The sequence below is a fragment of the Ictalurus punctatus genome, chromosome 1 (genome assembly GCF_001660625.3).
Source record: "Ictalurus punctatus breed USDA103 chromosome 1, Coco_2.0, whole genome shotgun sequence".
Classification (NCBI taxonomy): Eukaryota; Metazoa; Chordata; class Actinopteri; order Siluriformes; family Ictaluridae; genus Ictalurus; species Ictalurus punctatus.
The window spans coordinates 2,959,987-2,973,281 of NC_030416.2; positions in this window are offsets into that span (position 1 = coordinate 2,959,987).

Here is a 13,295-nt window from a genome sequence, read left to right on the forward strand (position 1 = left end):
TACTTTTATCCAGAGCATGCCCAATACCGGTGTCAGCCTCAGGTGCGCCTAGAGTCTGGTACACTTCATACACTTTTCTGGCCACAAGCTTCAGAATCGTACGCTTGGTAGTCTGATTGGCTGATGAGATAATCCTGCATGCTTGACGCCTAGCTCTGTGATTGGTCATTTTCAATGTCTGTCAAATAATAATAATAATAATAATAATACCATATATAATTTTCACAATATTACTGGTCATGATTTCAAAAGGTAGTCGTGAACAGTGCTAAATGCCATCTTGACAGGCACCAAAACGTTAGCTTTGTAGACGTCATACAGAGATTAAAATGCAAATAAAAACAGTCTAATGCATAGAGTTGTAAAGGAGCATCAACAGGACATTAAACGATTCCTACCACTTTTAAATTATAACGCTTGCTTTCAATACACCCCTACCATGGCACGTAAAACCTTGTGTTTGTGTGTGTGTGTTTGCAGGTAACAAGTCACCTGCACCTGCAGTTTTCTGTTAAAGCTTTGCCAATGGTCAGCATAATTAATAAAACCAACGTAAAATGTTTATTCAGTAAACTGTGTCTTGTGTGGATCATTCGCTGACCAACAGAATGGCTCGATTAAAGTATATACATTCTGGATGTAGTTGAGCTACAAGTCCGGTTTCAGTCAGAGTAAAGCGTTTACATGACATTTTAAAAAGGGACAGGTTTAAGATGCGATGGAATCGAACCATTGATGGAAAAAAAGAAATCAAAAGGAAAATACATTGGTTGATATATTGATTTGTTTAAGGAAGACTAATGAATATTCGTGGGGGTGGGGGGCGGGTAGCGACGTCACTGGGCTCAGTGATATGTAATTCCCTGCTGCCTTGGCATATTTTCATGGTGATGGATATGTAGTAATAGTTATCTAGCAATGCACTTTATTTGATTTTGATCATTGTAACTATGGCATACAATGGATATTAATTGAGAATTGTTCCTTAATAATATGCCAAATGTTTCACTCAGAAACATATTGTAATATTAGAAAAAAAAAATTCTTTCAGAACTGTTTATTACACATCTGTTTTCATATGTTATATGCAATGATTTGCATAAGGGTAGAGATGCAAGAAACTGTGTGTTTGAGATGTTCTAAAAATATATAATTACAAACAAAACAAAACAAAAAAAAGGGGGGGGGGGGGGGGGGGTGCTGCACGCCCATAAATAAAAAAGGTTTTATTTGTCACACATATAGTATGTGGCCCTTCACTTGGTGTCAAAAACTTGATCTGGCCCTTGGGTCAAAAAGGTTGCCTACCCCTGGGTTAGTACCTACCAAAAGTGGTCCATGGAAGGACAACAAATTGCTGAAAAAGTTAATTCTGGCTATGATAGAAAGGTGTCAGAACACAGTGCATCGCAGCTTGCTGTGTATGGGGCTGTGGGCACTAGGATGCGCTTTGGGAAGAAGGCAAGAAGGCCAAGGCAGTTAGATGCTCTGGGCAATGTTCTGCTGGAAAAGTTTGGGTCCTGGCATTCATGTGAATGTTACTTTGGCACATACCACCTAAATGTAAATCCACACCAACCACTGAGATTAGGACCACCTGGAGGCCCTGCTGAGTCGTGTCTTGACTGCAGGCCTAAAGGTCTTCCACATACTAGTGATTCAACCTCTTGTCTATTCACCTCTACTGTCTCCCCCTCATCTGAAATCTACCATCAAGTAGAAAAACTGTGGCAACTTGACATTTTACCACATAGAAGTGAAAAGTCTAATCAAGATCAAGAGGCTATGGACCTTCTGCAAGCCAAAACAGAGAGTAGAAGTCAATGGAGTCCTGAGATATGCCACACCCTTGTTACATGTAAAAAAAACATGAACACTCTGACAGTGCCCCATGAAGTACTTCTAGGTAACCTTCATAGTACTGAGAAGTGCCTCATCAAAGATCCAGAACATGCTGCAGCACATAACGCAGAGATTGCCAAGCTTGAACATGCAGAATATCCAATCAAAGTAGAAATACAGACGGAGTGCTTAAAGGAATCCTGGTTCATTCTCCACCATATGGTGACACAGGTTTTGATAGAGGCCCGAGAGTAGTGTGTTGTAATAGTCCAGTTTTGGGATAACAAGAGCCTGGACTAATAGCTGTGTAGCCTGTTTAGTGATAGTTAGTTAAAGGCCCTAGACTCGATTCCGAGCCATGGCTACTTGATAGATGAACGATCTGTAGGAAGATCGATCATGTGCCAGTTGGATAAGTTGGGTCAAAGTCTTCTCGATTGTTGCCTTGATGGTGTCGAGCCATCAAGTTGCTGATCTTCCTCTTCTTCTTGTTCCTTCGATGCGTCCCATCATAACGTCCTTCTCCAGTGAGTGATCTGTTCGTACAATGTGTCCAAAGTAGGCAAGTCGTAGTTTGGTGATCCTTGCTTCGAGAGACATGTCCGGTTTGATTTGCTCCAATATAGATTTATTTGTCCATCTGGCTGTCCATGGTATCAACAGGATTCGTCTCCAGCACCACATTTCGAAGGCGTCGATTCTTTTCTGTTCTTGTTTCTTGACTGTCCAGCTCTCGCTGCCATATGTTACAATGGAGAAGATGAGACTGTGCATGAGTCGTGTCTTTGTGGGCAAAGAAATGTCCTTCGATTTGAAAATTCTGTCCAGTGATTTCATCGTTGATTTTCCCATGGCTATTCTTCGTTTCACTTCTTTGAGAGTAGTTGCCTATGTGTTGATCATTGATCCAAGTAGGCTGAAGTCGTTGATAACCTCAATTTTGTCTCCATCCAGGTCAAAGGTTCGTCGATCATAATTTTCATTGGTCATCACCTTGGCCTTCTTGAAGTTCAGCAACAGTCCCATTTCCTGGATCTCTCTTTTAACTGTCCGCAGTAGGTTCTTCATTCCTTCTTCAGTGCCCACTATCAAGGTAGTGTCGTCCGCATACCGTAAATTGTTTACATTTCGGCCTCCAATTTTGATCCCTTCTTCGACCACGTCCAGTCCGGCTTTTCTGAAGATTGTTTCCGCGCACAAGTTGAACAAAAACGGTGACAGGATGCAGCCTTGTCTGACGCCTCGTTCCACTCTGAACCATTCGGTGTTTCCATGTACCGTTCGGACGGTTGCTTCTTGTTGACCATATATATTTCTGATGAGGCTAGTCAGATAGTCTGGTACGCCCATGTTCTTGAGTGTTTTCCATAGCTTCTCATGATCGATGCAGTCAAACGCCTTGTTGTAGTCAATAAAACACATGTACAGAGTCTTCTGGTATTCTTTGGCCTTTTCCATCAACCATCAAACGTCTGCGATGATGTCACGTGTGCCTCGGCCTCTTCTGAACCCCGCTTGTTCTTCTGCAAGTTCTCTGTCAACGTAAGGCTGTAGTCGTCTTTGTATGATCTTCAACAGAATCTTGCTGGCATGTGATATTGGAGCGATGGTTTGGTAGTTACCGCAGTCTGTTGCAAAGTTTCGTGATTACATCGATGACTGTTTCTGATGGTTTAATAAGTTCGATAGGTATGGCATCACATCCTGGAGCTTTGTTGTTTGACAAAAGCTTGATGGCAGCAATGACTTCTTCCTTCAGTATGTCTGGTTCTTGCTCGTATACAGGGGGTGCTTCTTCTTCAGTTGCTGCATCATTCTTGTAGAGATCTTCTGTATATTGTTTCCATCGGCTTTTGATTTGTTCTGGCTCGTTTAGTATATTCCCATTTTTGTCTTTCAGCATGCCCATCATTGGTTGAAAATTCCTTCGGATCTGCTTGATCTTCTTGTCGGCTGCTCTTGATCTTCCTTTCGTATGTTCATCTTCCATTTCTTTGCACATAGTTTGGTAAGATGCTTCCTTATCTTTTCTAATAACTCTTGTCAGCGTTTTGCTGATATCGTCTGCCGCCTGTTTGTTGCCACTAGCTTTAGCTTGTCTTCTTTCTTCTATAACTTTCAGCGTTCCTTCCGATATCCATGGTTGAATTGTCTTTTTCTTCACATTCAGTATTGTTTTCATTTCTGCTACAATCGTGGTCTTTATTTCGGTCCATAACTCTTCTGGCTCTTTATCTTCTGTGTTCAATACACCAAATCAATTGTGAAGATTCTTCCAAAATGCTTCTGGTATGTTGGCAAAGTCAAGTTTCGGCTCAGTCTTTTCCTTGGTTTTTTTCCGTAATTTAATTTTCATCTTGCATTATAGAAGTTCACGATCGGTAGAGACACAATCATATCACTTTTTATGACAAAACCAAAACACCATTACACAGAACAAGTCCATTTCAAAGGAGTCCTGGCAGTGCTTGCTCATTCTGCTAGTTGTCTTCGGCCCAGGTACTTTGCGTACCGTAGAGGACCACCCTTGGGGAGAGGTTAGGCTAGCACTTACACCCAGGGTACGGCTCTTCACTTCATCACACAACAAAAACAGAAAACACAGAATTACAACAATCAGATGCTCAGCTCTACCCCCATTGATCCTTCTGGGGCAGGCTAATGGTTATACATATACATGTAGTCAGTTCACGGGATACAGTTCACGGGATGCATTAACATCGCCTTTCTCATGAGTTGTCCCTGGTTAGTTAATTGTCGAATCGTGACGGTTACTTCTCCCCATTTCTGACGATCCACGTCACCAGGCCTATGCCTGCCGTGTTAGTTTCGACCTCAATAACCGCTTGTCCAGGGTTTCTGAGCAATAAATCTTGGGCAATTCGGGGCTCATGGTGTATCCGCGTGCTGCTACTATTCATATTGAAGGAACATGGTAAGTGTAAAATGGGTTGGAGGGTCTCTGCCTCAGTTTGAGCTGGACACACATACCAGTAGACTGCCATTGCTAGTCGGATCCTGTTTTCTCGGATAGGCCTTTGTCGACCACTACCTTGTATGCACAGGGCCCCGTTAAAGTGCTCACTAATGTTCGACCTGATAATCCTTTCCCTTGTCCACTCGGTGTAGTTCTTGTGTCTTTGTGGCTACAGTGTCCCTTCCCCTTCCGCCAAGTCTTTTGTGGATTCTTCCAGAATGCAGCTTAGGGACTCGCCCGATGGTTCCCTAAGGGGCAAGGGTTCTATGCTCCCCGCCTGTGGAGCACTATGTTCAGTAGTGTCTTGTGTGGCCAGTAGTTCGTAGTCTTCATACATATGATCCAGGTCCGTGGTCTTGGTTGCGTTGCCAGTGTCATTGTTGTTGTCGTGCATGTGCTGGAGTAGCATATGTATTTGAACACCACCCCCCGTTGAGGCAGTAACGCCTCACCGATAACGATGTATTGGCCAGAAATGTGGTTAGTCGTTACTGCAGACACCGCAAGTTTCCTAGTACAGGGTATAATACAGCAAGCAATCAGGGCGATGATGAAGAATATGGTCAGTAGGGCACCGACCAAGCGGGTGAGAGTAGTGACCCAGTCACCAGAGAGTAACCAGGTTAACCAGGTGGGGAGATGTAACTGGCTCCCAAAACCAGTGTTGGCCACCTGCTCTTGCTGTAGGGCCTTAAGTCAGGCCAACACCTTGGTCAGGGCCCCCTGAGCGCCGGTGTGAACTGGAATGGTGGCGCAGCATTCAGGGCCAATCATGGTGCAGATGCCCTACTCTGGTGCTTGCATCTGATTGAGGATGAAGCAATTTTGGGCCGCCTTTAGAGAGGTGGCATGGAGTTGATCCCAGATGAGGCCCAATGCTCCCAACAAATAATTAATAAACCTCTGTTGATTATACCAGATATAGTTTATCCAGGTAATGCGGTTTACTTGTACGGCGGGAAACAATATGGAGGCAAAGCCGCTCCCCACAGCCTCCATTGCTTTGAAGCATTCTGGGACTCCCACAGGAGTACCCCCAAAGTCCAGGTGAACACATTCATCTGCCGCCCAGTCCGAGTAATTCATAGTGTCGCCGTCATTAATGTATTGGGTCCACAGGGCTGTGTCACGCCTAGCACGGGCACAAGAGCGCGAAGCCGTGTTGGGCAGAAGTAATACACGGGTTTTTCCATCAAGTCTGACAGACGCACAACAGCCTTGCCATTCTGCTGGCAGGGTCTGCCGGACACGATCCCCACCACAGTACCAGAAAACATCAGCAACAGCTAAGGTCCCGTCGCCAAGGTTGGGAATAGGGAGGGAAACACGCTGAGCGTCTGTGCATGTATAATCCATGGTAGAGTTACATTCCGGGAAGGTAGAAATCTCAAGGGTAGCTGAAGGGAGCAAAACGTTACAACGGGAGGAAAGGTTCCCTATGGGGTATACACCCCGAAGGATGAGCACAGGCAAAGGGAAAAGGTCAACGGGACATCCTCATGAACAGGGACATAAGTGGAGCCACTCGTCTGTATGGGCTGGAAAAGGCATGAGGAGCTCACATTACGCATCCACTTGGCGCCATAATCAGCTGAGAGGGCGCCAAGAGGCAAATAGTGAGGCATAGGAACTCTTCCGTATACGGTTGAGCAAGACATTCAGCAAGGTCACCCATGGGGAACATGAGATGGGGAGAGGAACTACGGTCATGGCAGACGAGACATGAGCGGTCTGTGACCGACTGAGCCGTATGGAATATCCAGGCCAGGTACATATTGGTTTGGTCACGTACCAGTGAGCTGTTATTGAATGTTATAGAGTAATGTTGCAACTTCATGAATATATGGGTGTGTGCCACCGGGAGGGCCACAAGGGCATGGGTAAGACGAGCCGATAATGACGTGGCAGAGAGGAGATTAACACATGACCCATTAAAACAATGAAATGACAGGCGGGGAGAATCCTGAGCGAGGGCAGAGAAAGGCAAAGTAAGGTGGGAGGAGTTAAAGTAACACCACCAGTTTACTGATGATCCCTTGAGCCTCAGGTGTCCGATCTCAAGGTCTGCGTTGGTCTGGTCAAAGGAGTAGGAGGCCGTATGAGGGCTACCTCGAAGCAGGGATTCTGAATGAGCAATAGTCACCAGGGCCAAAGCACAAAACATCTTGCGGGACATAATGTCCCCAGGATAGTTCGGTACCGGGCCAGAATATTCAGCTGGGAGGTCCTGGGGCGTGTGGGGGTCCTTGGCTTTGGGAGAGTCCAAGTGCCCACCCAGCCGATACCTCGCTTAGATCTAGGCAAAGAAGCAAAGGGCGGCGGGACAGTGAGTGCCACAGCTACTAGGTCGGGAGCGGACGAGGTGTTGAAAATGGAGGTGTCGTTCATGGTCTTATCAGAGTGTATTGAGTCTGGGGTGTGGAAAAGAAAAAGGAAGGTGACCAGGCCAAGTACAAATGCTGCTGGCCAGGCGACAGCGATCAATTTATCTGAGCGGTCATGTTTGTAATGTAGTATCTAATTCAGGGGACCCATTATGCATAGAAGACGGACCCAACCACTCTTCCTAAGTGGGGAACAGCGCATGCGTTTCATCTATGGCAAGAAGGGTGTGTAATTCAATTGTTTCGTAAGGCAGATGGTCCTGAAGGGGGGGATCGGTGAGTTGATGGACCAGCAGGGCCAGGGCGTCTGAGTTGGAGCAGGGGTCACCAGTCACCTCTGGACAAGCCGGACTTTCTGCAACGCGGGATGTGTCCTTAGGACTATCAGCTGTCTCAACCAAGGCTGGGCTGTCAGTAACAACGCCTTCCTCGCAAGCTTGTTCCGGGCTTAAGGCACGTCTGAGGGCATGCCGTTTGGTTCTGGCCCTGATTCCCTGAGCAGGGCTTTGAGCGTCTTCAGAGTCACTGTCAGTACTACTGTTGATTTCACTAGAGGAAGGGTTAGGCAGCTGGGCCGGTCGTGTCTTCCCAGAGGTTGAGGGTTGCTCCTAGGATGGGTCATGGTATAGGGAGCCTTTACCAAGACCTCGGCTGCAATGGTTCAAGTGGTACCAGTGTGGTCTGCCCTCAACTTTCACGGCTGTGGGTGTAGTTGCAACTACCTTAAAGGGGCCTTCTCTGCGGCCATCGAAAGGATTCTTTCTTTTGAAGACACGGACGTAGACATAATCACCCGGCTCTACCTGTCTCACGGGGGGAACCTCGGCTCCGTGGATTGCGTCACGGACCTGCGAATACAAATGTCTATGGATACGAGGGAGGGTGCGCAAATAATCTTGCATTTCGCCTTCCAATTGTTCAAGGGAGGGACCCGTATAAGGGCCCCGTGTATATGCTATTGGCATAGGGCGCCCTGTGAGCATTTCATGTGGGGTGAGGTGCGTTATGCGGCTGGTTTGAGAGCGCATTTTCATTAACGCCAGAGGCAGAGCTTGAACCCAGGTTAACCATGAGCTATCACAATTTTTTGCCAGCTTGCTTTTTAAAATGCCATTGGCCCACTCTACCATGCCCTGGGATTGGGGGTGGTACACACACCCTAACTTATGGTCAATTCCCAGGGCCTCTGTAATGTACGTGATGGTCTGATTTACAAAATGAGCACCATTGTCTGAGCTCAGAAAGTCGGGTATGCCAAATCTAGGTATAACCTCTCTACACAGAAATTTAGCGGCTGATCTGGCGTCCTCTTTTGCCAATGCAGTGGGCTCCACCCACCTGCTAAAGCGATCTTCTATCACCAAGATATACCGCTTGTTCTCTTTCCTATTTTCTGCCCCCATGTCCACATAATCCATCATTAAGTGTCTAAACGGTCCCATGGGTGGAGGAATGTGTCCGTGAGGGACTGTGAAATGTTTTCGCACATTATTTTTGATACAAACTTCACATCTGTTTATGGTGAGGTCCATCATACTGGCCAGGTAAGAAGACCACCACCCTTGCCGAATTTTACGTATAGTTTCAGCCCTGTTGGTGTGATCAATACCATGGGCTTCTTTTATTAGCAATGGGAGGAAGCTGGCCAGGGCTACGCATAGTCCTTCAACACTGTGCCATAGTCCAGTCCCCGCTTCTTTTTTAGCCCCCCATTTAATCCAAGTATCTCCGACACTAATGCCATCATCTGAGTAGGCCCCACCACAGCTTTTTTTGCTGCTTCGTCCGCACTACTTGGTGATAAAAGAACCATCCGTTTTATGCACCTTACATTTAACAACGGCTAACTCTGATGGCTAAAAATCATCGACGTATTGCAGTACGGTGCTCTGGCACTCTAGGGCTGCGAGATCCTGGGCCAACACCTGATTGACTATTGACGGACTTTCGCAGTACCCTTGTGGGAGCCTAGTGTACGTGTATTGTTGTCCCTCGTATGTGAATGCAAATAGATGCGAGTCCAGGTGTAGTGGCACACTAAAAAACGCTAAAACACAAATCTATGACCGTGTACCATTTAGTCCCCTCTGGGATATTAGACAGAAGGGTCTGAGGGTCCGGCACCACCGGTGTTTCTGGTATCACTACCTGATTGACTGCGCACAGGACATGCACCAATCTCCACTTATCTGAGTCGGGTTTTTTTACTGAAAAAATGGGTGTGTTGCATTGGCTTCTAGTGGGGATTAAAACCCCGGCCTCTGTCAGCCCATGTATGGTAGACCTTATGCCTTCTCTTGCCTGCTTTGAAAGTGGGTACTGTTGCTGACAGGGTAGTCTTGCATTTTCTTTTATTCTTATCTTTGCCAACCCACCTGACTTCATTAGACCTACATCTGTTGAATGTTTAGTCCATAAGTGTTCTGGGATGTCCTTCAAGAGCTCTTCAGTATCTGTGTCTTCCCCTTCATTTAACATTACCATTTGGCCGTTTGCACAAGTCATCCCTGAGTATATGCTGACACTGCTAGCGACGACAGTGTCAACCGCCATAACTGAGATGCGCGTATACTTCCCATCTGGTGAGTTATGCAAATAGGGATTCCTAATTGGCTTCCATTCCCTGACTTCCCTAGCTTGCTTTACCATTGGCCCTAGATCTCTTGATTCAAAATCTTTTGCGACCATGAGAGTGACCTGGGTAGCTGTCTCTTCCTCTTGGTACCAGTTCATCATTCTTTCGGGGAGTTTTATCATGGCAGCCACCCCCTGGGGTCCACTGACTATGTCCATGGTTTTAATAGTCATTTCTTGACCTTGTTCCATTTCCTCCCACAGCTGAGCATATTCCTGGTCATGTCCTCCGTTATCATACCTGATTGTACAGTGCAATGGTATTTCCGCCTCCCTACACTCAGGTCTCAGGTGGTGTAACCATGGATGCCACTCTTCATACCTGTTCCATATTTCTGACTGGGACAGGTCAGCTATCTCCAGACAGTACACATTGTTCCATTCTTGTGTAATTCTCTTGGTATCGTGTAGAATCACACACTGCGTGGCTATGGGCTTGGGGAACGTTACCCATATTCCTGTGGCTTTGCATTGTATTTGTGCCCCCAACTTGCATAGGGCGTCATGCCCTAACAGACTGACCGGTGCTCCCGGTGAGTATAATAAGGGGGCCTGAATTGAATTGAAATCTAGAGTCAGTTCTTGCAGCTCGGTAAATCGTAAGGTCTGTACTTTTCCTGAGAAGCCCATCGTTTGAATCGCCTTACGTGTGAGGGGGAGCTGCGAGCCTTCTTTCCCGATACTTGAGTAGGTGGCTCCAGTGTCGATCATAAAGTGTATTTCCGATCGTTGCTGTGACAGTTGGTTCTTGTTCGGGATGCAGTGTGGTGACATAATGAATCAACTCCCCCTCAGGCTTCTCTAGGCTTCTTCAACTTTAATTGGGGTCCGGCCCTCCATATGGACCATACATGGGGCCTCCTGGGGGTACTGGGGCCAGTGGCTGCCACTGTGATTGTAACCTGTAGTTCTCCTGCAGAGGTTGGTCCTAGCATTTGCCCCTGTCTCTCGGCTCTGTCCACCCTCTCTCCTCATGTTGGCTTCGGAGCAAGGGGGCAATTTCTTCTTACGTGGCTGGGGTCTCCGCACTCCCAGCACCCTTCAGGTTGCATGCTCATTCGTTGTATGAATCTCCACTCCCATACCCCCTTCCTCTTCCCCAAAGGGATGGCACTTGTTGTTGTGGGGGCCCTGCTAGGTACATGAAATCTTGTGACATGGGTTGCATTATCATTGGTGCCTACGCTACTTGCATCGGTGGTTGTCCTTGGAATCCATGTGCGGTCGCTGTCGGGGCTGGTCCACTGGGGGCAGTTGTTGGCTGGGGTGTCACCATTAGTGCCGCCTGCTTGACGTTTTCCTTTTTCTTTTCCCTTTCTTCTTGCTTAGTCCTGGTTATCTCCCCGAGTTGTGCTTTGTACAGCTGGGTCAGCAATGTTTCAGTGGCATCTTTAGCCTCCTTCTTCAGCTTCCTGAATTGGTCCACATGATGTATTACGTGGGCAATAAATGTGCCCCAATCCACTGAGCTAAGTCCTACTACCTCCTCCAGTTTTTTCTGTACCTCGTCGGGGAGAGCCTTTTTTAACAACATCTTGAACAGACCTACACTGGCTACTGTCCCACTTGTCGCCTGTCTCGTCTCTCCATTTATCCTGGAAACTTTGCACAAAGGTCATCACATTCTCATTATCCTGTAACTTTACAGTTTCCAGCTTCCCTGTATCCATTTTGACCAGGTACATGTCCCTTATCACATTCCATATGTCCTGTCGGTACAGACCGAAGGGGATGGGGTCAACCTTCAGTTCATCCATCAGATCCCCATGCTCTGACATACTCAGTATTTCTTCTGCTTGTCCTTTGCCCACTGTTTGGCACAGGATTGCTTTTATATCCCCAATTGCTAGGTGTTGTCCTGCTGTTTTTTCCTTGAATTGTGTGATCCATTTTTGTCCTCCTTCACACATGTTGGGCAGCCGTTGGATGAGTCCAGTTAGATCCATGAAACTCCATGGCGTGCAATGCAGGGCTTTCCCTTTGACCATCAGGGGGAGTTGTTTAACCGGGCTATCCCTGCCATATAACGATCGCCTTCTCCTCGATGTCGATGTTCCAGGTTGGCTTTCCTGGTATCTAATAGGGAATTCCAGCTCTCCCCGGTTTCTCAGTACTCTTCCCTCATCCACTTTTCCTATTCCTACTGCGGCCGCTGTTATTTGTGTCTCGTCTTCGCTGGTTTCCTCCTCCACCTCCGTGTCCTCTTGTTTGTCATCTTCTTTTCCCATCTCCTCCTGTGTCTCACTTTCCAAATCTATTAGGTTTTGAGCCTTTGAGTCCCCCCTTTTGGACAATCCATGTACCTGGGCTAGAGTTTCGGCAACTTCTCATAGGTTCTCCAATTGTTGTGTTGTAGAGCGGTTCAGTGCTTTCTCGACGGCGTGGAGTTTCCTTACCTCCTTTAATTGTTTTGTCTTCACCTTTTTTACGGAGTTGCCTATCTGCATTGTCTGATCTGCGAGCTTCTCCAGCTTGGTCATCTGTTCTTTATCATATATGGCTACGTCTTCCAGTCATGCAATGCGGTCCTCTATTCCCTGTTCGTCCTCCCCCAGGTATGAGGTTATCTTGACGTCTCCTTCCAACCTGACTATCCTTCCTGCTCCTTCTTTTTCCCGTTTGGCCCACCTATTTTCCACCACTCTTTCCCATCCGTCTTCGACGTACTGTTTCCTCTTTCCCGACTTTCCCCACTTTCCTCCCGCCAGTCTCTGTCATCTTCTGAGTTGCTGTCTTGCACTTCCTTGAGTCCTTTTCTCTGTTCCTCCTATGATTGATATGCACCTCGGCCACCCACACGTATCAGCTGCATTGGGGTGCTCTTGGGACATTTGCCATAGGTCATTTTAATCTCTGAGTGTTCTCCAGTCTCAGGGCACTTGTGTAGGTACTTCCTTACTACATCTTGCCGTTCTAGGTTGTCCATGTTAGGTAGGTCAATCGTTGAGCTCCAACTTCTCCTGTCATTTCCTGCTTCATCCTCTTCATTCCCCCTTTCTCTCTCTTTTTCTTCTTGTTCCTCCTGTCCCCTGCGGGTTCTCTTCTGGAGTCCCTTAAACGTCCCCTGGATTTCCATTTCAGCCTTCTTCCATGTTTCTTCATCCTCGCTCTCCACTTCTTTTACCATATATATTCCTGCCACTGGTACACATCTCCGTGGCTTTACTGGTGGCTGAAACTGGGGGTTATATGGCGGTGGGGGCTCCAGCTCCCTTTGTTTCTCACATAGTGGTGCTATTCCCTCTTCCTTACTTTCTTTTTCCTTTTCAATCATGGCTTTTTCTCTTCGCAGTGCCTACTGTATCCTCTTTGTCAGTTCCTCCTTTCTTTTTTCTTCTCTTTCCCTTTCTACCTCCTTTGCCTGTTCTTTAAGCATTTTCTCTCCCTCCCTTCTATCCTCCCCTTCTCCTTCAAACCAGTCTATTATTCTTTCTTGTTTTATCAATTTCTCCTTTGCC